This window comes from Mytilus edulis, chromosome 3, assembly GCF_963676685.1.
Source record: "Mytilus edulis chromosome 3, xbMytEdul2.2, whole genome shotgun sequence".
Taxonomy (NCBI): Eukaryota; Metazoa; Mollusca; class Bivalvia; order Mytilida; family Mytilidae; genus Mytilus; species Mytilus edulis.
This window is the reverse complement of record NC_092346.1, coordinates 52,652,875-52,676,972: the sequence shown is the minus strand read 5'-3', so window position 1 is coordinate 52,676,972 and position 24,098 is coordinate 52,652,875.

The window sequence follows — 24,098 nt, the reverse complement described above, 5'->3', positions numbered from 1 at the left end:
AGTATTCAAGAATTACTTTGCAATTCTCACAGATACCCCTAAGGAGTTTTGAATTATAAAATAAATAATACTTTTCCATTTTAAAATAATGCTTTTTGTCTAAGTAAACATAAAACATGAAACTGAAATATTTACGATAACTCATTCTTTTTTATTTTAGCTATTTTTCTCCGATTTCATGGCCATATATCTTGTAACAGACTTGTTCTACCTTTGTTTATGCATACTTAATTTAACAATTATTCTTTTCAGTTTACTTCTGAAGCATTTCTGATCTGTAGAAAGCTCACATTGTAATTTCCATCTCTTGTTTGTGCGGAGATACAATAGATTCTATCATCGTAGAAGTATTTTTGTAGACTTTTGATTATTTGCACCTGTGCCATTTGAATTTAGAGATGTAAATTTAAACTTTATTAAATTTTTCAAGTTTCAAATTCCAACGGTGAAATGCGATACATTGGTTTTATTGAAACTTCCATAAAGAGATTAAATCTCCTTTTGTCGCCATTTTGTTTACAGTCCTTTCGGAATCACTCGCTTAATCGCTTCGTCATTGTTTGGGGGTCATCACCTATTCATGGTTTTTGTTGAAGTTTATTGTGGTTTTATTATACTCTATTTTACGTTTTGCATTCTGTTTTGAAGTAATTAATAGTTAGAATATGGTCGCACAATGAAATTGTAGTCGAAATATGCGAGTATATTGTCAAGGGTTGAACCTAGCTGCTATAATTAAGCGAACTCAAGGTATTAAATGTGCAATGAAAATCCGTAGGATGTTGAGTTAAAATAATGTTCTTTTCAGAAAAAGATTTATTGGTGTCAAACCAACTTTTAAATTTCTCTTCATCCAGCTGAAAATTTGTTTGTAATAACAGAGAAAATTTAGAAACATAACATCTTTTGTTTTCTTTATTGACAAGTGATTTTATCAGTTTAAAAAAGAGTAATTTAAAAGAATATGATATCAATAGAGGTTTTAAAATCACAATTCACGTAAAAATTTAACAATAAACCGAACAAAAGCTTTTAAATATGACAAAAGTAACACGTTATCGTCATTGTTGCTGCGTCAAAAGAAATACAAAAACAAAATTGTATTAGTTTGAATGGCATAATAACATTTAAAGGTACTACGTCTAATTTGTCAATTAATCATATGATTTGCAGCAATATAGATTAACTTTACAATAATAGGACACGCAAAGGAGCTGTAAAATATTAGATATGATATTTTAAACCACATGAATGTAAAAACCATGATTGAGTCTAAATAATGGCTTAGAATATTTTATGAATATTAGTAATCGGCACCATAAACTGGTCATTCCAAGTTACTGACACCGAGTTTCACTTAACACGACAATGTTTGGACAGAGGGGATATTGAGTACAAAATGAAGGGGAATGGTATGATTGCAAATGAGAATATACCTCACTTCAAGGATTCAATGCTGAGCAAAAGCCATACCTCTTAGTCAGTTAAAAGACCTTGATATGACAACATGTGAAATAAATTCAAAAGAAAACCCGGTGCATAATGTTTGCGCGCATTATAATTTGCGCGTAATAATCATTACGTTTGCGCGCAGCTTTTGATTACATTTGCGAGCATTTTTTTTACAGGTAAACTCAGGTAAACTCAGGTAAAATACAGATAATAATACTTATTTATTCATGATTTGCTCATTTTTTACAAGTATAAATACTCCTTCCGTTAGTCTAAGTCCCCTGCTCACTACCGAGGAGGTGGACGTGGGATTTCCAGCAGGATAAGTTCGTTTTTTGTATGCACAAGCACTAAATCCTAGAAATATATACAGATAAACATGTTAAATGTTGAAACATAGCTGATCTTTAGGTAAAAGTACTGACAATACATGATTTTACATGTTGGTACGTATTGAAAACTTGAAGCCAATTAATTCTAGAAACGACAATTTGTTAACCTCTCCATCCTGGTATTTTCTGAATTGCTCCATCATATAATCTGTTTTCTCTTTTTCACTTCTGCGCAATACTGCTGTATCAAGCCCTCTTAGTTTGATGTATGTGGTGGAAAAACAACGGCCTGAATGTCCCTCTGGTATCGTTCACCTCTCTCTTTCACACAAAAAAAACCCAATGTTCTGATGATTGTTATTAAAACAATCACTCTTAAAATACTAGGGAACAATATTGAAAATAAATAGTGCTGTTTGTTTCCTTACGTCTCTTTGACAACTTTATTTCTTTGGGTAACATATACCCTTCTTATGGTCGAAGACTCTTGATGTCACTCTTTATCTGTAGCAGTGTAACACAAAACAACAACAAAAATGATAATTTTAAAACCAAAATACCGGAAGTATTTTTCTCTGTCAAAATTTATCTGTAACGTATATTTTAGTAGATGAAGAAGCTACAAGCTTTAATTATATATTTTAATTTCACAAGTGGTGTTATTTGAAGAAAAAGACATGACTCTGCTGAAAATTATAACTTTATAACACGGTCGAGTTATACTTCATCCATTTATTTGCACTGTCGATAAAATGGTTGGCTGGCTTGGATGATATGCTTATAAAAATAAGAAAATGTGGTATAATTGCCAAATGAGTCAGCTATTCACTTATATATTTACTGGTATCGTAATAAATCGCTGTAGACGTAAGCAATGTTACCCATCGTAGTTTTACTAGTTTTGAAACTGAAGTGCAAGTTTTTTGTCAAGGTAAATAGAATACGTCTTAAAAAAATCCATTTATTCTTTTAAAATGCTCGACTTGAAGTCCGCATTTCTGTACGACTTCCATCTGTTGCATCAATTGTTAAACATGTTTATTTTTGTATATACGGGAAGAACTTTACTGTTGCTATACAATATCTATAAAGTACGGATTATAGCTCTACCTTGAAAATGAAAAGAATTGCATATTGTGTTGCCAGGCTTGGTGTATTGTTTCGGAACAGTACATTTCGTTTGTAATGTATGAAAATTATAAAGATTTCATTATGATTTCATCCACTATACAGTCACGGGTAAGCAGTTGTTTTCATGACTAGGATTATTTTTTCTATTCAAGAGAAAAAAATAAAAGAATAATCCCCTTTGATAAACCCATCACGATGTATTTGTTTCATTTCATGCAATTCATAATTAATGAATACCATTTAAAATGAATTGAAATAACTTCGGCGTCTTTGAAACCAAACCAGTAAACATTCATTCAAATTAATCATTAAACAATACTATGATGAGAATCCTATCGACAAAAGTTAATTACAATGATTATTATTTTACAATTAGCAGAATCTGATGTGAGAAAAATTTTCAACAATTTGTCATAAACGATGTTACCTAACAATACGTAACGTTTTAATGAACACTTGTTCTGTCTATCTTTGCTTGATCCAGCATCGATCAATACCACCCAAAACCGTAGGCGATTAGATTGTTACACTTGCTGTTATCAGAACCACGAAGCACACAAAGAATACGAAATTATAATGAATAACTACGTTAACCTGCAAAAGACTTGGTTTATACATCTATGTTCTGCACATATGCTGGGGAAGCAACAAGGTCTTAATTTGCCATAAATCAAACGAATCAAGCTTTTTCGCTAAGCTTCGTATTTCAAATGATGTAAAACTGTTTGAGTAAACATTTCATGCCCTTTTAGATTTTAAATATTCAAATTATAAATTGAGGAAGAACATTTTAAACATCCACCCACCAGTATTATAACTTTAAATTAATAGATTTTATTACAAAAAGAAATGTTGAAAGATATGATTTGGTTTAGAATTAATAAAAAAAAATAAGACTAAATTGAACAAAGTAAAGTTTCAACAGAGCAGCTGATGATTTTTTTTTAACATTTCGTCCTTTTGATCTAAAACACGAAACTGTATTACGCTAAATAATAGGATAAAATAACCAAGGAAGTAACGATTGACTTCGAACAAAAGCTAAGCTGTATGCTATGAATAGAGTTTGAAAACTCGGCCTTTATCAATGACATAATGAGGAATCGGCTACAAATAAACCCTATTCAAGAAAATTGACATATATTCAACTAGTATTGTCCATTGCAGTAATGAAATCAGCATCGCTCCTATTCAGGCAGATTTTGTCTTTGTTCAAGAGAAAATTGAAAATCATTTCATTCTATACAAACACAGCATGCTTTTGAATGGTGATGAAAGGCTTCAAATGCCTCTATAGAATATAGCTTTTCATAGATGAATAGACTTTAAAGAGCTTTTCATGGATCGTGTACAAGATCAGTTGTAACACTGATCGGGCGTTTTTTTACAATATCTTTCTAAAATTGATATTGAAATTGTTGTCTTTTTTCATGTGTGAGAGCCATGATTCCAATTGCATACCTTTTAAGAACAGAGTAGTTTTCTTCGTTACCTTCCATTGAAGCGAACAAAAGTGTACCTGAATGAAGTACCGACACAACTCATTACATTCGAACCAATCAAGCATAAAATCCCACCCTTGTTCACCTCCATTTTTAAAATGGCTGCTGATGTTAAAACGGAAACTCATTTGAAAATTTCCCACCTTTTACATCCAGCGATCCGTTTTAGCTTTCAAAGAGAAAAGGATGCACTTAGCTCAAATGAACAAGGTCCCAGGTACATTGTTAACGATGCAAACTTCCGTTTGTGTTCCTTCCATGGCGAAAAATAATACAGAAGAATGTAAATCATCACTTTTACAGTATAAGTAATATAATACTCATTATTAAGAATAAAAGCGTTGTATTATTTGTTTTAAGTGAGTTATTAAATCTAAGATGTTTTGTTTATACTTTAGAAATGTTCTTATGGTGTTTCCAAATGCATTCTTTTCACTGGGTTTCTATTCTCAGAATTTTCTAAAAAGATGTTAAGAAATGTGTTTCTTTGGTCTAATGATAATTAAGTGCGAACACTAAATAATTTTCCAACAGGAATTCTCTTATGATAAACATGTACAAAAGAAGTTAAAATCTTTTCAGTTTACGGTGACTTTTAATTTTAAATAAAGAAAAGCTTTAATTGGCAAATGAATATAACAACTTTTAATTTTCAGATTGAATGTATATTGTAACACTTAAGGTTCTTAACCTAAGCATAGAATGAAATTAACCAATTACTCGCAGAATTATAATCATCAATAACGCTGGAACTGTCACACTTGTGACTTCTTCTAGATAAATGAAAATTAAAGAAATGCCTTCTTTTTTGTTTTTGTTTGTTTTAATTCGTTTTTAAAATTATCATTGTGATAATAATATGTAACAAGCATGTTGATAATGGCTTCTAACAGTTTACAAGACGAAGTTTCCAAACACAACATGCCATAACGAAAAGGTGCAACCAAGATTAATGTTTAAATTGGCAACGCATCGAAAACAACCTTTAGACATACTAAGTTCGGTGATTTTCTGTAAAGCCAATGTAAACACTCTGATCAAAATATGTTTTATGAACAAGAGTAGATGTGGGGTGAATGTCAGAGAGATCGCAACCCAATGTCAAAAATAACCTTAAAAAATTCTAAAAGTCAACATGTAGTTTTTAAAAACAGGCAGGTGTCTAAAACAATATGCCGTCAAACTCTAACAGTTGTGGTGTGATCGTTAGCTTGCAAAGAATTCCTGCACACACCGGTGCTAAAGGCCGTCTTAAACTTACAGTGAGATGAGAGTTTTCTTGTTCCGTGTTGAAGGTCTCACTGTGACTTTGAATAACAGCAATAGAAGCATTGTTCCGTTGCTATTTGTGTGGGTTTTTTTTATGTACGCATACTGATGCCATGCATGGAAACCCAATATCCTTTCTGTTCTTTGTTTTTTTTCTCAATCGATTTATGAATTTCGAAAAGCGGTATACTACTGTTGCCTTTATATATCGAATTCTCCAAAAAAACGAAAACACTATAACATTACAAACGTGTCCTGACACCAAAGACACAAAAAGTGACAATGGTATTGCTTAAAAAAGATAAAAAGAAAATCAGTCATAAAACCCTACATAGAAAACTAAAGACTTAGCAACGCGAATAAATCCAAAAATATAGGGTGATCTCAATTGCTCCGGGAGAGTAATCAGTTCCTGCTCTACATGTTAAACCTGTAGTGTTGCCCATTGAAAATATATACTAGGTTTAAAGTATCATCAAGTTATGTTAGAATTTTCGAAAAGAAAACGATATCCGTGGTATGTGAGACACAGATATTCCATGACTGTCAACAAATCCATGAAGTTGTCTTAAAATACATATTATGAAGCATTGTGGCTTATATCATTTTGTAAGATAAGCTGCATGTTTAAAGAGTGGAGTCATCTTAGCGAGTTCATTAACGGTTGTATTTAAGCATTAGTTAGAAGAACCGAAACATGTGTTTTTGGATTTTTATTGGTTGTAGAAATTTAGATGATTCTATAAGGTTTCTTTTGTAGTTGATACTTTGTATAAAGCTGTATTATTTTAGGGCATGCATTGAAATTAAAAGATGATACTTCCGAAGAATACAGTTTTCAGTGGCAAACAATATTAAATGCTACTAGCTACCCATGTATCTGATTTCTGGAAAGCATGCTATAGTTCTTTTTGAAACCAGGATGCTTTTCGTTTACTCTAACTTTGTTTCATTGGGATTGAATGAAAATAATCACATCTTTACATGAATATACAACTGTACTTCGATATTAAACCAGCATCGTAATAATCACATCTTTACTTATATTTATAAGGTTTTTTTTCTTTTTGTTATTGTCTTATTCATGTATTATATTGTACTATGCTCCCTGTAATGGAAATAAACATCTCCTTTTTTATGTACAGGTGTACTTCGATATTAAACATGCATCGAGTCGGTATTTAAGCAAATATGCAAACTTTAAAGGCCTGATTTTAACTTCAGTTTTAAAATTTTCGGCAAATGTATTTTAAATTTTAAAAAAAGACTGAGGAGGGCATTTCTAATCAAAAGAAAAAAAAAATAATGGAAGTAAAGCTACATTGTATGCATTCTCTTTCAGACTATAAAATAATTCATTCGGGCAAAGAAGTCCTTCGAAGCAAATTTCCAACATGTTTATTAGTACATATGCATCATTACAAACATAATTGTATTTAACAGGAGTTCCTTGAAACCCTTCGTAAAAATACATTATTAAGACTTTTTAGTTTTCAACTAACAAAAGGTTTAATTAACTTTTGCCTTTTGAAACTGTTATAGGGAATCAAATCAAAAGGAATTTGTCCATACCTTTTTGAAAAAAAAATATATAATAGACACATTGCCCATTGTTGATCGATATGATAGTCAGTTTGATAGCGTTTGTATACCTTAGTTTTCTTTTTCATTTTTGTACATTAATACAAATCATTTGTCATATCAAATCCTAGGTAGCCAAAATGAAATGTTCCGTTGATACTACAAGGTATTTTATCATCTCAATCCAAGATTATTTACAGCAGCAACAGCTTGAACGAGTCCCTGGAAGACGAATTTGTCTTTAATCATTTTTAAAAAGGTATACTAGTATATAGAATTATTTTAAGATGTAAAATAAAATTTAAAAAAAGAGGCGGAAGTTACCAAAGAAACATTCAAAACTCGAATGTCGATATAAACTAAAAACTCTTAAAATATATCACAAACATGTACTAAAGGAAACTAAAAAAATATTTTAAAACTATGATGAATATTGCAACAACACTTAATCTTTAGTTTTCTATGTTGTGTCTTGTGTCTGATTGTCTTTTTCTTTTTTAGCCATGGCGTTGTCAGTTTATTTTCGAGCAATGAATTTGAATGTCCATTTGATATCTTTTGCTTCCCTTTTAAGGAATTTACTTTCGATCGTTGAACATTTAGTGAAGTAAGGATCGAGATGTGCTATAATTGCCAATGAGACAATTATCCACCAAAGTTCAAATGAAGTGGATGCAGCCTTCAACAATGAGAAAAATCCCAATCCGTATAGTCGGTCACTATCGTAATAATGTAACAATTACGTTAGTTGTTAGTTTCTTAGTATCTAAGAGTTAATGAAGAATGATTCATGAACAAAAATCTGCCATGTCAGAGTTGCATGTAGGGTGCAGTTTCCTTTTATTTTATTAAAAACACGCAGTGTCAACGGAAAGGAAAAACAGCGACCTTTGTCAGCTTTAATTTATTTCAAATTAAATATGATAAAGGATTTTATAAATAATATGAGAAATTGTACATTTTATCACGACAAAAGACGAACAAAGGTGGTAAAAAGTTTTCAATGTTTCTTTATATTTTAACAAACAAATTTGTTATCTCTATACAAATTTAATATCAAATATCGCTTAATATTATTATGTGTTTAAGTAAAAGAATACCATATCCGTTTTGATGAATATAGATTTTCCAGCTTAAACAAGACTTCAAAGAATTCAGGGCTATCGGATATGTTATAATTCAAATTTACAAATCTTTCACCATTTATATCGTTTTTGTTCACTGTAAATTAACCATACTGTGAATTAAAACCTTTTTCATACGATAGCTTTTTACATATAAAGCATCTTCGCTGCATGACCTCTTTTAAATGGGATTTTGAAACCTTAATCCCTCCTTGTGACTGAATCAAATTGGATGACAATTTGTTCGTTATTTAATCGTGGAAAACGGGTCCCGCAAATAAGTAGCCTTTATAAATTCTATTGGGAGATAATACGGGGAAAGTTCAACATTCAATAAAAGCCTTTGAAAACAGATCAACGAGGTTTTTACAAGGCGAAATCAACATTACGAACTTCGTGTCTTTTGTAAGTCCTGGCATCAGATTTCATTTGAAATCAACATGGTTTCAATATCCTTATTTGTTCGGTTGAAAAGAGTAGTGTTTAATTTGGCGTAAAACTCTTCAGATATCGCGTTACTCCCACCTGTGACGAGAATTGGTTTCTATTGTTAGGTTTTGTTTATCAATACCCCGGGACATTGCCGATGCTTAAAATTATGACTGTTAAACGAGCGTAGTTATAAAGACATAGTACCTATGAATGCAGATTCACAAAAGAAGGATTCATTAGGTAGCACTTCCTTTTTATAAGTCCACAAAAGGTATAAAAACTTTTCTCAATAGTAAAGCAACAAAGGTGTTAAAAGGTATGATAATTTCATTGAAGAAGTAATGATTTTCTATTTACGTGTAATTCATGATGTTATTGGAACTTAACAAAGCGAGGTACAACATTTGATTGTTCACAGTAAGACCCAGATTAATTCTATTGTCCAGTGCTTTTACAAACCATAATAGCTTTAGAAAATATTGAAATCGTTTTTGCGAGATTGTTTGGTAATTTCCTGTGTTGGCGACTTCCAATACATTATTAAATCGGTTGGGTATTTTTGTTAGTTTGAGTATCGTTTGTGTCTTCCTTAAATTGTCGTGATTAATTAAAATTGTCCCGTCAAACCATTGATTGTTGCTTAAATTTGGGAGGTGAATTCGTATGATTTGTAAAGATGACTTTAAACGTTGATAGTACTTTAAAATAGTCGTAGTCTGACCTATATTTTAAAGCATTTGTACTATTGCTTTTTCATTAAGTGATATATGACTGTTGCTGCGTTATGGGTTAATATTATTAATTCGTATATTTTAACTAATTTGATTCGTTTAGGGATAGTCACATGTTAAACTATTTTTTCGAAGGTAGAGAGAAAACGGCGGATAGCAAAAAGCATATTGACCGGCAAAAAGCATATTGCACGGTTATTTTTAGAATATCTAAAAACTGATATACTTTGTGACGTCATGTAATATATTTCAGGATATTGTTTAACGTTTTGAAACAAGTGATATCTGTGATCGATTATTTGACGAAAAAAACCTTCAAATACATAAGATGTCAAAAAAAAAGTAAATGAAATAACAACTAATATGTTGTTATTGTCAAGGAGAAAACGTAATATCTATGAGGGCCCTCATGGGGTTTTTGATTATGTGATTACTTGGCCGTTTTTTTAATGATTATTTGATTATTAAGCCAAATATTTCATGATTATTTGATTACCTAGGACTGTATTTTTAGTTTATGATTATTTGATTACTAAAGATAAGCAAATATTTAATGATTATGTGATTATATTGGCAAAACAATGGTGATTATGTGATTACTAGGACCCCCCATGAGGGGCCTCATCTATATATAAAATTCCAACAAACCTAAATGACGATTTTGATACAAACATAGTCGGAAATTAATAATATAACAAATATAGCCTTTGTATGAGGTCAATACAGGATATATCGACCCAAAGAAGTATATCGACCTCGGACTTCGTCCTCAGTCAATATACTTCTTTCAGGTCAATATATCCTTGTATCGACCTCATACAAAGGCTATATTTGTATAGTATCGATCGACTTTATATTGTATCAATACTAATATACTAGGTGTGTTAATAGTATGGTTTCTAGTTAGGTATTCTGGTGTCTGCTAGAAGTTTGTTCTAAAAGGGGGAAGACGATTAATGTTGTAACAAGGTGGCAACCATTGATATCTTAAGACAATGAAAAACAGACAACGTCATAGCAAGAAGCAAATTGCGACAAAAAAGTCAATAAAACGCATCACAGAAAAAGTAAAATACTTTTAGAGAAATAATCTGCATTCCTCAATAGTAGCATCGGTTGAATGTCTTTACAAACAGTGTCAAATATAAATCAGACAATCTTGTTTCAAAGTATGATTATGGTGATGGTTAAGAAGTCAGTTTATATATTTAATTTTGTTGTAGTATTTCTTTAAAAAAAGATACAGTCATAGTCAGATACATTTCTTACGAAATAAAACTTATTGATGCGGAATGTTTGCTGTTGCGAAACTGAATGGAAAAGGAGAACCATGAAAACACCCTAAGGACTTAGTCATGTATTATTCTTGGAATAAAAATATTAAGTACCAAAGAACAATAGTACATTCAGTTTGAATATAAAAGACATTTTCTCTATATATTAATTTGCGATCTTTCGTTATATATTTACATTGTTGACCAGTCAATTACTTTATACTGTTGTTGTATTGTAATGATTGTTGTTCTTTTCTTTTAATGTTACACTTATCTTACTTTCAATATTTTCTTATCCTTTCTTTTGCTTTTTATATCCATTTTGATCTGTATTTAACATTGAACAAAAGGAAACAATATACGGAAAATGAAAAATGTAGTTTGAAACAATCCTATTGAAAAAGATCAAATCGTGTATTAATACTTAGTTTTTAAGTAATTCTTACATACAATGAAAATCGCATTATTTTTCCATTAAGCGAGTATAATTTGAGAGAGTACAATCAAATCTCTTTAACAAATAACATTTAAACACCCTGAAGGGAAGTTTTAATGTAATTTGTTATTGAAAAATATTTACCCTTTTATATATGTGTTAAGGTTTATTTGTTCAATGAGATATCACCCAATACACATAAGAAAATTTCATTATTAGCTTTCTGAAAAGGAAAATAATTATACAAATATATATTTTACCCCCGTCAAACAAAAGTTAACTTTTCTTTGAAGACAAACTAATATTTTTAAAAGCAATCAATTATAAACTAAATATCTTTTTTTCATCTCTATAAAGTAAAGTAATTTAAGAAACCCCACTTACACGTTTTAAAGAGTTTTAAAGAATGTTTTAGTATTTTAAAAGCATATGTTATCAAATTTATTGTAATGCTTTTTTTGAAGGTGAAAAGGCCGCTGAACTATGGGTAATTAATTTTTAGACTTGTAGACTTGTAGACTTGATATTGTTTTTTTGTAAATTTGCCATGCATGCAGCAGGCCACCTATACATACTGTTGTAAGTGTTATCAATATGCAGAGAGCATGGCACTCTAGCTACATACGGCAACACATCTAACGTCCCTATTCTTACAGAAAGCCGCGGCGTATTATAAAAGTACCACACAGACGTACCACTACAGCATGCGTTTTAATCCAGGACGGGAGAAGTCCTCGGTGGCCACATTTCTTATATTGAGTCAACCCTTGATCTAAAATTTTATCAAAGGAAGGAAACTATCACATTCATATAGATTACTATTACATTTTCTATGTTACCTTGTGGTTATCGGTTAACCCAAGATAATAAAAATCATCTGCAAAAGTTCACAAAAGTTCTAAATGTGATGGAATTATAATTACAGTATGAATACAAAACCTTGTTGGCAAAAATGAAAAACAAATGTATTTGAAACAGTTGTGTTTTCCGGCTTTCATTCTTAACGAGACGTAAAACCCTTATTATGATATTTACATTTCCACGGATCATTCTAACGAAAAGCTGATGTCAATTGCCAATTTTTAGTTCAGCCTTCATTATCGAAAACACTGGATGCAGCGGTGTCAATTTCGGCAAAGAAATGAACAACTGTTGATCATTGTAAATGAAATATAATTGATAACCAATATTTCTCATTATAAATACATGCTTTTCAAAGAAACAGGCGTTTGTAATCATTGGTAAGGAAAGAATTTTTGTGATTCTTTACTTGCTAATGAGCAAAGAAAATTGACAGGACAAGTATAAGGGACTAAGTGCAAGTTTGTCTGTGTCTTTAGCAAGCACCTTATGTTAAGTGCAAGCTTTTAAATAATTTTGATACAAAGTCCGGAAAATTAGGCTGAGCAAAGTGAAAATGTGCGACTTGTAAAAAATTAATTGAAATAAAGTTAGTAATCTTGATATTTCTGTAAATCTTGAGATCTTAGGTTTATCGACTTACCATCCAGTAACTATGATGATTAAAAATATCAGCAATAAAAAAAAACTTGTATAGGCCAGACAATCATATACAAAAGACTCATCAGTGACCCTAGTATAAAAAAATAAACATTTTCCTTTGGTACATTGTTTGTTTTTTGGTTCATGGTCTCATGTATTTACCTCCTTTCTATTTAGATTTATCACATCTCTTTGTATCAAATGCTATGTCAAAGCAGTGACGCGAAACTCACTGGTTGAGGTATATGTTTGCCATTATTTCTCAGATCTTAGAAGTCTGTTTGCTCACAATGTTATGCTCAATTCTGACATATATCAGGAGTTTATACAACTTCGTCATGCTTAATATTGGGACAACATTTTTTTTATTGTTATTAAACATTATTTTTTGTGTTCATCGATTTTTTTTACCATTCAAATGGTCAACTATGAATTATTTGTAAGCAAAGGATCTAATATATTAATTCATCTTATCTATGCATTGGATACAATACTGTACAAATAAATAATACTTTATAGCAACAAAAAGAATACAAAAGAAGATATTTTTGGAAATTATTTATTTTTTCCTTGTTCTACTTTGTAGTACTTATAAGATGATCACCATTCTGATCAATGTCCCCCAACTGCATTGCACAATGCGAATTATTGCTAAGCTCATAGGAATCAAATTGTTCTTAAGGGATTTAAAGGCCCAAAAAATTAACAAATGTCACCCAAATCAATTAATTTACCATCTTTCAGTTATCACCAGCTCATCTTACTCAAAAAGATAGGACACTTCAGAAATAACTAACACTGCTTTATATACCTGGACTCGACAATTATCCAATTATTAATTGATACTTACTGACATGAGAATACAAAAGATTATGATGTTTTCTCCTTCAATGATTATGATACCAAATTCGTGACTGGTTGAAAACCCTAATATTGTTAGCAGAAACACTAAATTAGACATCATATATAAAGTCGATTCATGTGTCGAGTTTGGTGGTGTGATAATACAAAATGCTATAGATATACCAATGGATATAATTGTGCTCCTTATATAATAGAAAGATATATGATTATATGTACACAAAAGATCTAAAAATATAAGGAATGACATTTATCATTGAGTTTTATTGTATTTGAAAGGGCATTACTGGTGTTCTGTAAAAAAGAAATTTACATCCGAAAGGGATTATCACGATGGGCATCACTCTATAAGTAGATGATAAAGAATAAGTAGTTGTGGTATGATTGCCAGGAGTTGTGGTATGATTGCCAGGAGTTGTGGTATGATTGCCAGGATTTGTGGTATGATTGCAAATGAGACAGCTACATTATCTACCTGAGTCCAAAGGAGTTGATTAAAACAACTGTAGATCACCGTACAGCTTTCAACGCTTTGAAGAAATAAACCATAGAGATCCAGACAGTGTCTGGACTTTCTATAGACTGTGACGTGCCGATTCTACCATATACCATTGCAGTGTCTTATCTTAGTTGATACGAGGTTGATACATACGTACACGTACTTTGCCTTAAACATTTATATTTTCTGGTATTTAAACAGTGTTTGGTTTGACTAGAGAAAATCGTACTCTGTCATTTAAAATTACAATATCTTGTCTTACTAGAACATGCGTACATTAACATAAACTATAACAGTGTCTGGTGTTGGTTGATACATTCGTACACTGTCTTTACAGTGTTTGGGTTTACTAGACACATGTCTACTCTGTCATAAATCATTATACTTGCATACACTGTCAAAAACTATTACAGTGTTTGATTTTTCTAGAGACATGAGTACTGTGTAAAACCATAAGACATGCGTACGCTGCCAAAAATCATTAGACATGTGTATTATACAAGTCATAAACCATTAGATATGTGTGCTCTGTCATAAAACATTACAGTGTTTAGTTTTACCAGACGAACGCGTTCTCTGTTATAGATACCGCATAGCAATTATTGTGGAAACATAAGTAATGTTCCTAGCTGGCACGTTGCTAGATATAACTATGGATTCGAATAACGGATAATTTCTGTAAAGCAGAAAATGTTTATCCTGTAGATTAACTGGATGTCTTATTCTGTTTGAGGCTGACATAGTCCTTCTATTGGTTGTCTCATTTCCTTGCTTTTTTTTAATAAGACTTCCAAAGTATTAAGTTTTAGTGTCATGTGATAATACATTTGTATTTTCCTTCGCCTGCATATACACGATCATAAATGATCATGTAGGTTCTAAAAAATTCTTTTGTTTTGGCTTTACTATATCACAATACACAATCATAAGCATACGTAGAGAGGACATAAAGTCATATTGACAACATACATTGGAACAATAGTGTATGCCTGAAATAGTTTCTCATATGCTAATGATAATATTTTCTACATTTTCTGATTCCTTCATCCTTACGCATAGTCTTTTTTCATAGTGAAACATTTTGAATCTCAGTTATTTCATTAATGTATGAGATCATTATCGCCTTTAGTAAATAAAGGCAACATTAGTATACCGCTGTCCGAAAGTCATAAATCGATTGAAAGAAAACAAATCCGGGTTACAAACTAAAACAGAGGGAAACACATCAAATATCAGAGGAGAACAACAAACCTACAAAAATACTAAAGTGCAACAAAAAACAAACGATAATGAAGCACACACAGAAACTAACTATAAGATAACAATTGCCATTTTCCTGACTTGGTACAGGACATTTTTAGAAAAAAATATTTTGTGTTGAACCTGGTTTTGTGGCTATCCAAACCTCTCGCTTTCATAGCAAAGTTAAATATAACACTGCATCACATGCCAGGACTACCATACAAATAAATGAACAAAAGATTCAGGATAGAGAAATACACAAATTAACAACACAATAGAACATTATGATATGCTAATAGTTATTAAAGGTACCAGGCTTAGTAAATATCAGTTTTGTTATTCCTTTTTATGATGTCCGATTAAGAACTGCATGAAAAGAAGATCAACACTTCAAATGTCAGATTAACAACTTTTAGAATAATTGCATCACATCTGCAGTTGTGCAGTTTCATTTTCTATTTATACCTTTTCAATATGGTTATTTTAAGTACTTATAAATGAAATGAGGATAAAATCAAAAATGCGTAAATATCAAAAAAACATTACAAAGTAAAATCTTCGCTAACGTATTTCTTTGTTGATCACACAATACACTTTCTTTTTGATCATTTCCTAATCCAAATTAGTAATAGAGAAACATGTTGTTGACGCAATTTAACATCTTTTGTTTGTTAAGAATTTGAATAGAAAATAATTCACTGCGTTTCGTGTCATTAACCCGATCCTCTTAGCTTCATGCACTGCATTAAGCATGTACAAAACAAATTTAATTTGCAAAACATTTGTACATTTTTCTATTAGTTGTTTTTTAGTTTGACTCCATCTGTTACAGGGGTAGCTCAATAGAAAACACATCACGGTAACGAAATCCTTTGAAATTAAATAATAACTTTGCAGGTATTAGAGACATTATTGTCAAAGTCCTCTTTTGGTTTTATATTCAAATATCAATTTTCAAACTGCTCATTGATAGCCCATTGTGATCGGGATAATACAAACGATAGGACTCCGATGACAAATATGCTACCAAGAAAAGAAACTTTGATGAAGGGTTATTTGGTAAAATGATTGAAAACCACTTCACAAAGGGCATGCATTATGCGTTAGAATTGCACAATACAAAGATAACCATAAATGTATTGTTAAAATCACAAAAGAAGAATTGATATTCTTTAGCAAATTATATTATTTGAAAACTCAATATAATGGCCTCAAAAGAATTATAATAACCCGAACAAAAGCCGGATCGACACAACATGTCACTCTGTGAAAGAAAAGTCATGTTATAGGAGAAATTAATTAGGATATAAAGGCCTTTGAATATTTAGGTGTCTTAGGGGGGCGTGCATTATTCATAAAAATCGTTGAGAAATATCCGTATTTGAATAAGAGAAATTTGTTAATCTTTAACACTTCTTAAAGGTCCTCAAGTTTGAATAGGGTTATTGCTCTGAAATATGTAAATATTAGCAAATGACTTTCAGTCTATTGTTATTAAGACGTCTTGAAATGATAATACCGTTTTAAGATATCGCGTAGTGAGGATCTAATGCCATTTGATGTCAAAGAATTCATTAATGATCGCATCTTTTCCTCAAGTACTTTTTAAATGCCTGTTTTATTAGTGATATAATGCTGATTGTTATTTTTTATTGCTCAACGATAAAAAAAAAAATCCCTCGGTGAGATGCAGGTGTTTTACAGATGAAGAGCACGATTTTTATAATGCAGGTGTTTTTGTGATCTTGTTGCTTACGTGCTAACAAGTTGATTAAAACGGGGAAAATGGTAAATTTTCGAGTGCTAGTGACATAACTTACATAGACCAATGTCTTGCAGTCATAAATTTGAAGTACGATAAATATGTGATTTACTCAGACTCAGAAACTAACCAATCTAAGTACTGGATTTTGTTTGTTTCAAGCACACATTTTATACTCCAAGTACTGAGTAAAGTTCCATGGCCGAAACACCGGGGAACTAAAGGTGTCAGACCACCAATTACTCCCTTCAATTTAAAAGTAGCGTAACTCTGACACAAAATAGGGCTTTTAATGTCGTTGTTTACCCAAACTAACCAACAAATTTGCAGAAATGAAACTTTAGGTAAAAGAGAAATATATTTAGACCATTTTTAGCCAAAATTTAATTCAAAATTCACGCTTAATGCGGTCTATAGTATAATCATTTGAGATTTCCAAAAAAACACGGTATATTTTGGTAGTACCTATTCTTTTTAGGTCAGATTTTTCTTATAAGTCTTTAAAGGTAGATAAAAAATTGGCATGTATAAAGTTGATACACGTACAATTGAGGATACTTGGTGTGTAAACTTAAGGTAAAATATTTAGAAAGCTGTGAAATTTACAAAATTTGGTTGAACGAGAAGGGATTTTTAATTGGTTGGCTGACACATAAAGGAACAGAAGAAGCTGTGTAACAATCAAAATTCGATTGTTGCAAATAATCATCACTTAATTTTCTAGTATTATAACTTCATATCATATCGTTTATCAAATCATCTTTTAAAAACTTGTAGATCTTTGAAACTGCAGTTTTGACAATTTTAAGGAAAATTTTAAAATAATAATTGAGTTATGCAATGAGAAAATTCCAAAACTAACCAAATTCGAAAGTAAAATTTAAGTTCAATTGGAATAACCTTCCGTTCAAAACGTCACGAATATAATATTTCAAAGAAACTGTATTTTACAGAAGCTAAATAACGTTGTACGGGTTTCGTGAATATTTTTTAACTTCGTGAAAAGTTTCATTTTTTTTATATCTTCAATCGGTGGGTGTCGTACAGAGAGATAAAAACAACGAGTTTTTTTTTTATATCTCTTATGTCTGTTTTCGACATTAAAAATATACATAAAAGGGAATCAAACGGAAAAATCATGTACAATTCTATAGTCATGATTTTTTTGTATTATTCGAATTCTATAATACTTTTTCCAAGTTGATCGCTTTGTATGTTTATATAACATATACATGCTAAATTAGAATAAATCATTTGAACAAAGCCTATTATACCCAACAATAGACAGGAAAGGCACAATTATAGAATTTTCTGTTCATTTGTATTATTCATGTTCAAAATACTCTGAATCCGTTAGCTTTTGTTCTAAGCAGGATCTGAACAATGGCGTGAATTTTAAAATTGTCAATATTGCTTAATTATTTATTCCTCTTTTGTTCAGGTGGGATTTCCACTCCAATATGAAATTAGAGTTTAATTTCATGGCGTTAGAGTTTTTTTTAAATATGTTTTCAACAAAAGCGGATATCAATAAACTTGTTTCCTAGTATGTGACAACCCTTCTCTCTTCATTGTTTAGTAAAGGAAATAAATCCTGTTTAAGAACTCTTCAAACTGGTTTTCGATACATTTCGATATGTTCAGCTTATTTATTAATAGAGGCTATAAAACGAACCCGTCAAATGCGAAGTTTAAACACTGTGCTCTGACAATTGAACGTTAAGCAATTCTAATTATATTCATATTTATACTATATCCGTCCGTCCGTTAACTTTTCTCATTTTTTTCTTTGATATTGATTAGGTATTTTGGTGATTTTTTGGTTGTAGTTGTGGGCTCTTCACATGGAAAAATGTTAAAAAAAAATGTTCTTCACTTTTTTCTGTTATACCGGAATCAGTTGTTACGATATTTGGTGTTATTGAGAAATACCGTAGTCCTATCATTAGAAGTTCGAATTAGAGTTTATTTTGATTGAGTGATAATTGCAGGAGTTGTGGTTCTTGGTCATAGCTTATTGCTCTAACATATATCTTTTAGAGAAACCAAAAAAAATCTTATGTTTCGGTGGCTGAGATTGCATTGTAGTTATTTGAATGACTTTATCTCAGTATGGAATGTTTATTCTACCTTTTCAAAGGATGGAACTTCCCAAGTACATAACTAGCAACGTAATGCGTGTCTTATATAAGTCCTATCTACAGTAATCGTTAAAATGGAGAGGGGACACCCAAAACGCTGATTTTTTTTTTGGCTTCCAGTTATTTACTTTGAGCGTATCTGGTGAAATGCAATCCATTAGCGCTTTATAAATTAACAATGATATGCTTTGCTCTTATAATATGTGCCTTTTATTTTTGAAATATGTTTTATTGATTATATGTAATCTACATTTGATGACCTTTTTCGGTGTGAACCAATAGCTTTCGACCACCATCAACTTGTTCATAATCTTGAGTCTGTATCATAATATTCAATAAGCAACATAAATAGCATACCAAGTTCCAATAGGGCCATTACTAGTGCTTGAATTTACCAATATTATCGATTAAGGATTTATATATAGTATTTTCAGAAGATTGTGCCAATGGTTATTATGTATTATGTTCTGTTAGTAACTTTTGATGTGTTCCTTTTGTGTGTGTGTGTGTGTCTTTTGTTTGGAATGATAGTTTGATTTCTAAGAAGAGTTAGCTGTAAAAGAGACATTCATTTGTAAAGATTAAGAACTCTCTACCCTATATCTGAAGAAATGATAGCGTTGAAACAAAATAAAAAGTGAACAGCCGGAGGCAGTGTTATGCATTTGATTTTCCTTTTAAGATATGGCTACAAAATATCACTTTAAACCGTATTGTCGGTATTACAGAAGACAAAAAGGATATACGTTGAAAACAAGATTAGAGTCTGCGAAAACATGCTCAAAGAACACTATCAATTGAGAACAAAATCACATTATTTCAAAATACGAGGGAAACATAACTGAGACTTCAACCATACAAAAACAGAATAGACATCGAAAGGACGACATTTTAAATGTGAAATGTAAATACAATAAGTATAACATATATTTCAAGCCCTATTTCAAGCCCTTCGTCTCTCGTCTTCAGAAGATTTATGGAAATGGTTTCAACAGAGTCTTGGAAATGTCTGCGCCATCAACACCAACTTTGTGAAAGATAGACGAAAGATACCAAAGGGACATCCAAACTAATAAGTCTAAAATAAACCGATAACACCATGTCAAAAAGAAAAAGACCAAAGACAAACAACAGTAAACAAAACACAGCATCGAAAACTAAAGACTTAGCAACTCGAACCAAACCCAAAACAGGGGATATCAGGTACTCTGGAAGGGTAACTAGACCTGGATACACATGTGACACCCGTCATGTTGCTCATGTAAGTACAAACCAGGTGATAATACTAATGCGGTAGATCATATTCAGGGAAGAGGCGGACGGGATTGTGGTTCGACGATTGGGACATATCTGTCGTCATCTGTGAAACTCATATTTCATAACAGTCAACCAGCTAGTGAAAACGTCAGTAATCGAATGAACTATTTCAACTACATCCCTTGGAACTCTTGGTTTAATAGGTTCATTGTGAGCAGCAACTACTTTATCAAGGAAATAATGATAGGAACACAAGCCCTGGAATATCAACTGGTAGATTTATACTGCATATGCAGGTGCTGCTGGAATGTTGCTACATCGAAATGGATAGTTCACAATTGAGAAGCAGAAATCATCTCTTTTGTCGTATTTTGATTTCTTAATTAACCCTCATTGTCAATTTAAAGATAAAAAGAAACGGCTTTCTAAGAAACTCCTGTATGACATGTATAAAATCCGCCTCATATATAACTCATTGTCCATTTCGGGATGTAAGTCAAGATATGAGGCAAACGTAACAATATTGTTCATAGATAAAGAATGACAAACATTTTCCTAAATTGGAACATTAACATGTAGCGCAGTCAAAGCAGATTTGCTAACCCCTTCCTTATTATCCAATCAGAGAAAGAACAAGAGACACAAGTTAAAATATCTTGTTAGTCTTCTTATACGGTTTTTTTACCTCTAATATCGGCCATTGTACTTTTTAACAGATATCTAACAGTACCATTAATATGACGTGACTCTGTACTTATACATCCCGTCATCGTTTTATTGTGCTATGGTATTTTTTTTTTATTCTTGTCTTTAAGTTTTGCTAATGTGATTTGTCTATATGCCTTTGTTTGCTTCTTTGTTACATACTTAATTGTTTTGTAGTGATTTAGATTATAACACAATGGAGACTGCTGTACCCTAATTATGACATTTTTACCTATTACGTCTGTTTGTTTTAATCATACATCGTTGTCAATATACTGGAATTTGATGCAAATGTCATACAAGTTGGAGGTTTAGCTAGCTATAAAACCAGGTTTAATCCACCATTTTCTGCATAAGGAAATGACTTAACTAGTTGTTATCCAGTCGTTCGATATGTTTGGTCTTTTGATTTTGCCTTTAATTTTGATTTTTCCGTTTTGAATTATCTTCGGAGTTATTTTTGTGAATTTACTTTTTATCAAACACAGGACAAATAAACACGATATTGTGCAATATATGTGATATTATGCAATAAATGTACAATATAATTAACAAAATTCAAATATGGAAAAACAAACTACTAGTATACATAATTTTACTGGTATTTCAAATTGTCGATAATTGAATATTTATATTAGAGGGTCGATAGATTACAATGGGATAATCAAACTTTTGAAGTCGCAAGCAAACTGACAACGCCATAGGAAAAGAACAAAAAGTGAACAAAACACAAAACGGAAAACTAAACCCTATTTAGACACCCTAGATAATTTTCGCATTGTGTTGAACCTAGGTTAAGGGTTTACTAATAAACAGAACTCAAACATGACTTTCACTTGTTAAAATGTACCGGTTGTTTGCTTTCATATTGATTAGATAATCACACAATGTTGACTGCTGTATCCCTTTTTTGACATTTTTACCTATTATGTCTTTTTGTTTTGATCACGCATCGTAGTCAATATAATGTAATTTAATGCGACTATCATACAAGTGCGAGGTTTAGCTAGCTATAAAATCAGGTCCAATCATTCATTTTCTACCAAAAAAAATGCCTGTACCAAGTCAGGAATATGACAGTTGTTATATATTCGTTTGATGTGTTTGAGCTTTTGATTTTTTCATTTGAGTCGGGACTTTCCGTTTTGAATTATCTTTGGAGTTTAGTATTTTTGTGATCATTACTTTTTATCAAACACAGGACAAGTAAACATGAAATGGTGCAATACATGAACAATACAATTAACAAAATTCAAATATGGAAAAACAAACTTTACATAATTTACTTCAAAGTGTCGATTATTGAATCATTATTTCTGAGGGTCGATAGATTCCAATAGGATATTCAAACTCTTTAACTCGAAAGCAAACTAATAATGCCTTAGCAAAAGAACGAAAAATGATCGAAAAACAAATAACACTATATACAAAACACAACATGGAAAACTATAGCCTATTAAGACACCCTAGATAATTCGTATTGTGATGAACTAATCGGTTGAGCATTTACTTATAAACAGAACTCAAACGTGACTTTCTCTTGTTAAAATGTGCGTTTTCTTTCTCTCTGACAGAAAAAAAATGGATAGGACAGAGGAAGTCAATACCAGGAACTTAGATTCAAATACCTTCAGACAGTTTGAACAACAGACACGAAACTGTTCAACTTATTTTCTTCCAGCAGCTAAAACAACAAAAGTATTTCCTTGTTTTAACTGTTTATGTTTAACAAATAAGATACCATTATAGAGGCATAACAGCAGTCTTTCGTTTCATGACCACCAACTGTCATTTTTGCCTATAGTATGGCATTGTGTCCTTTATTTAATTCTTTACTCTATTGTACGGACATAAAGCACCCAATGATTTCTATCGTATTATTTGCTGCATATTACCGTTAATTCTTTTCCGGCAGTAACACAATGAAGAAAACAATATGTTATTAATTGAAGCCCTATCAATCGCTATATCTCATTCTCTATTGAAATTAATATGTATTGAACAGAGGCAGCCTTTTGTTCAACAATTCATAATAAAAGATGTTTCTGTATTGTGCCATTGTATTGGAACACAATGGCACTATGATTATCGGGATGTTTTACAAAACCAGAACAATGGCTACTTTGATTACACTGCTATAGACATAATTCAAATTTGATTGGTCGATATAGATGTAAAAGAAATGTACATGCCTCATTTGATTCTATTGTTTAATAACTTCAATTTTATTGTTACTTGTTTTGTGTTGGGATTATTTTATTGTTAGCAATTGATGTAAAATCAGATATTTTTTTGAAACTGTACCGAGGTTTTGTAGGTGCAGATAAATTGAATATTGAAAAATTACAATTTAAAACTGCCAGATAATTGTATCTTTGTATTTTTTAATCTATTGGCATTTTACTTGTAACATATTGCGTCCTTTTGACGACATGAAGTTGTACTTTTCAGTATTATTTTCTTTTCATAGAATTTTGATCTATACTTTAATTTGAACTATGTATTGTGTCTTTCAAATTGTTGTATTAATATGTTCTCTACCGAACAGATTCTTTCACTTTTAACTTTGCACTTCGTAACGTAAAAGTTGACTTGTCTTAGACTGACATCAGGTTGTTCAACTGTTTGTCTTTAGTAAAGTCTTCCTGTTGTCAGCTTCCCTTTCACAATTTCTTGTATAACATCTGCAATGTCTTGTATGGATTTATCACAAAAGTTTACATAAGATTTCCTGGAGCTTGTTTTTTTTAAATGTCCTGTAACAAGTAAGGAGTATGGCAGTATATCAAATAGTTTGTTTCCATTTAGCTTGACGTTTATTTTTGTTGCACTTCAGGGTTCCTGTTGTTCCTTTGTTATCCTCT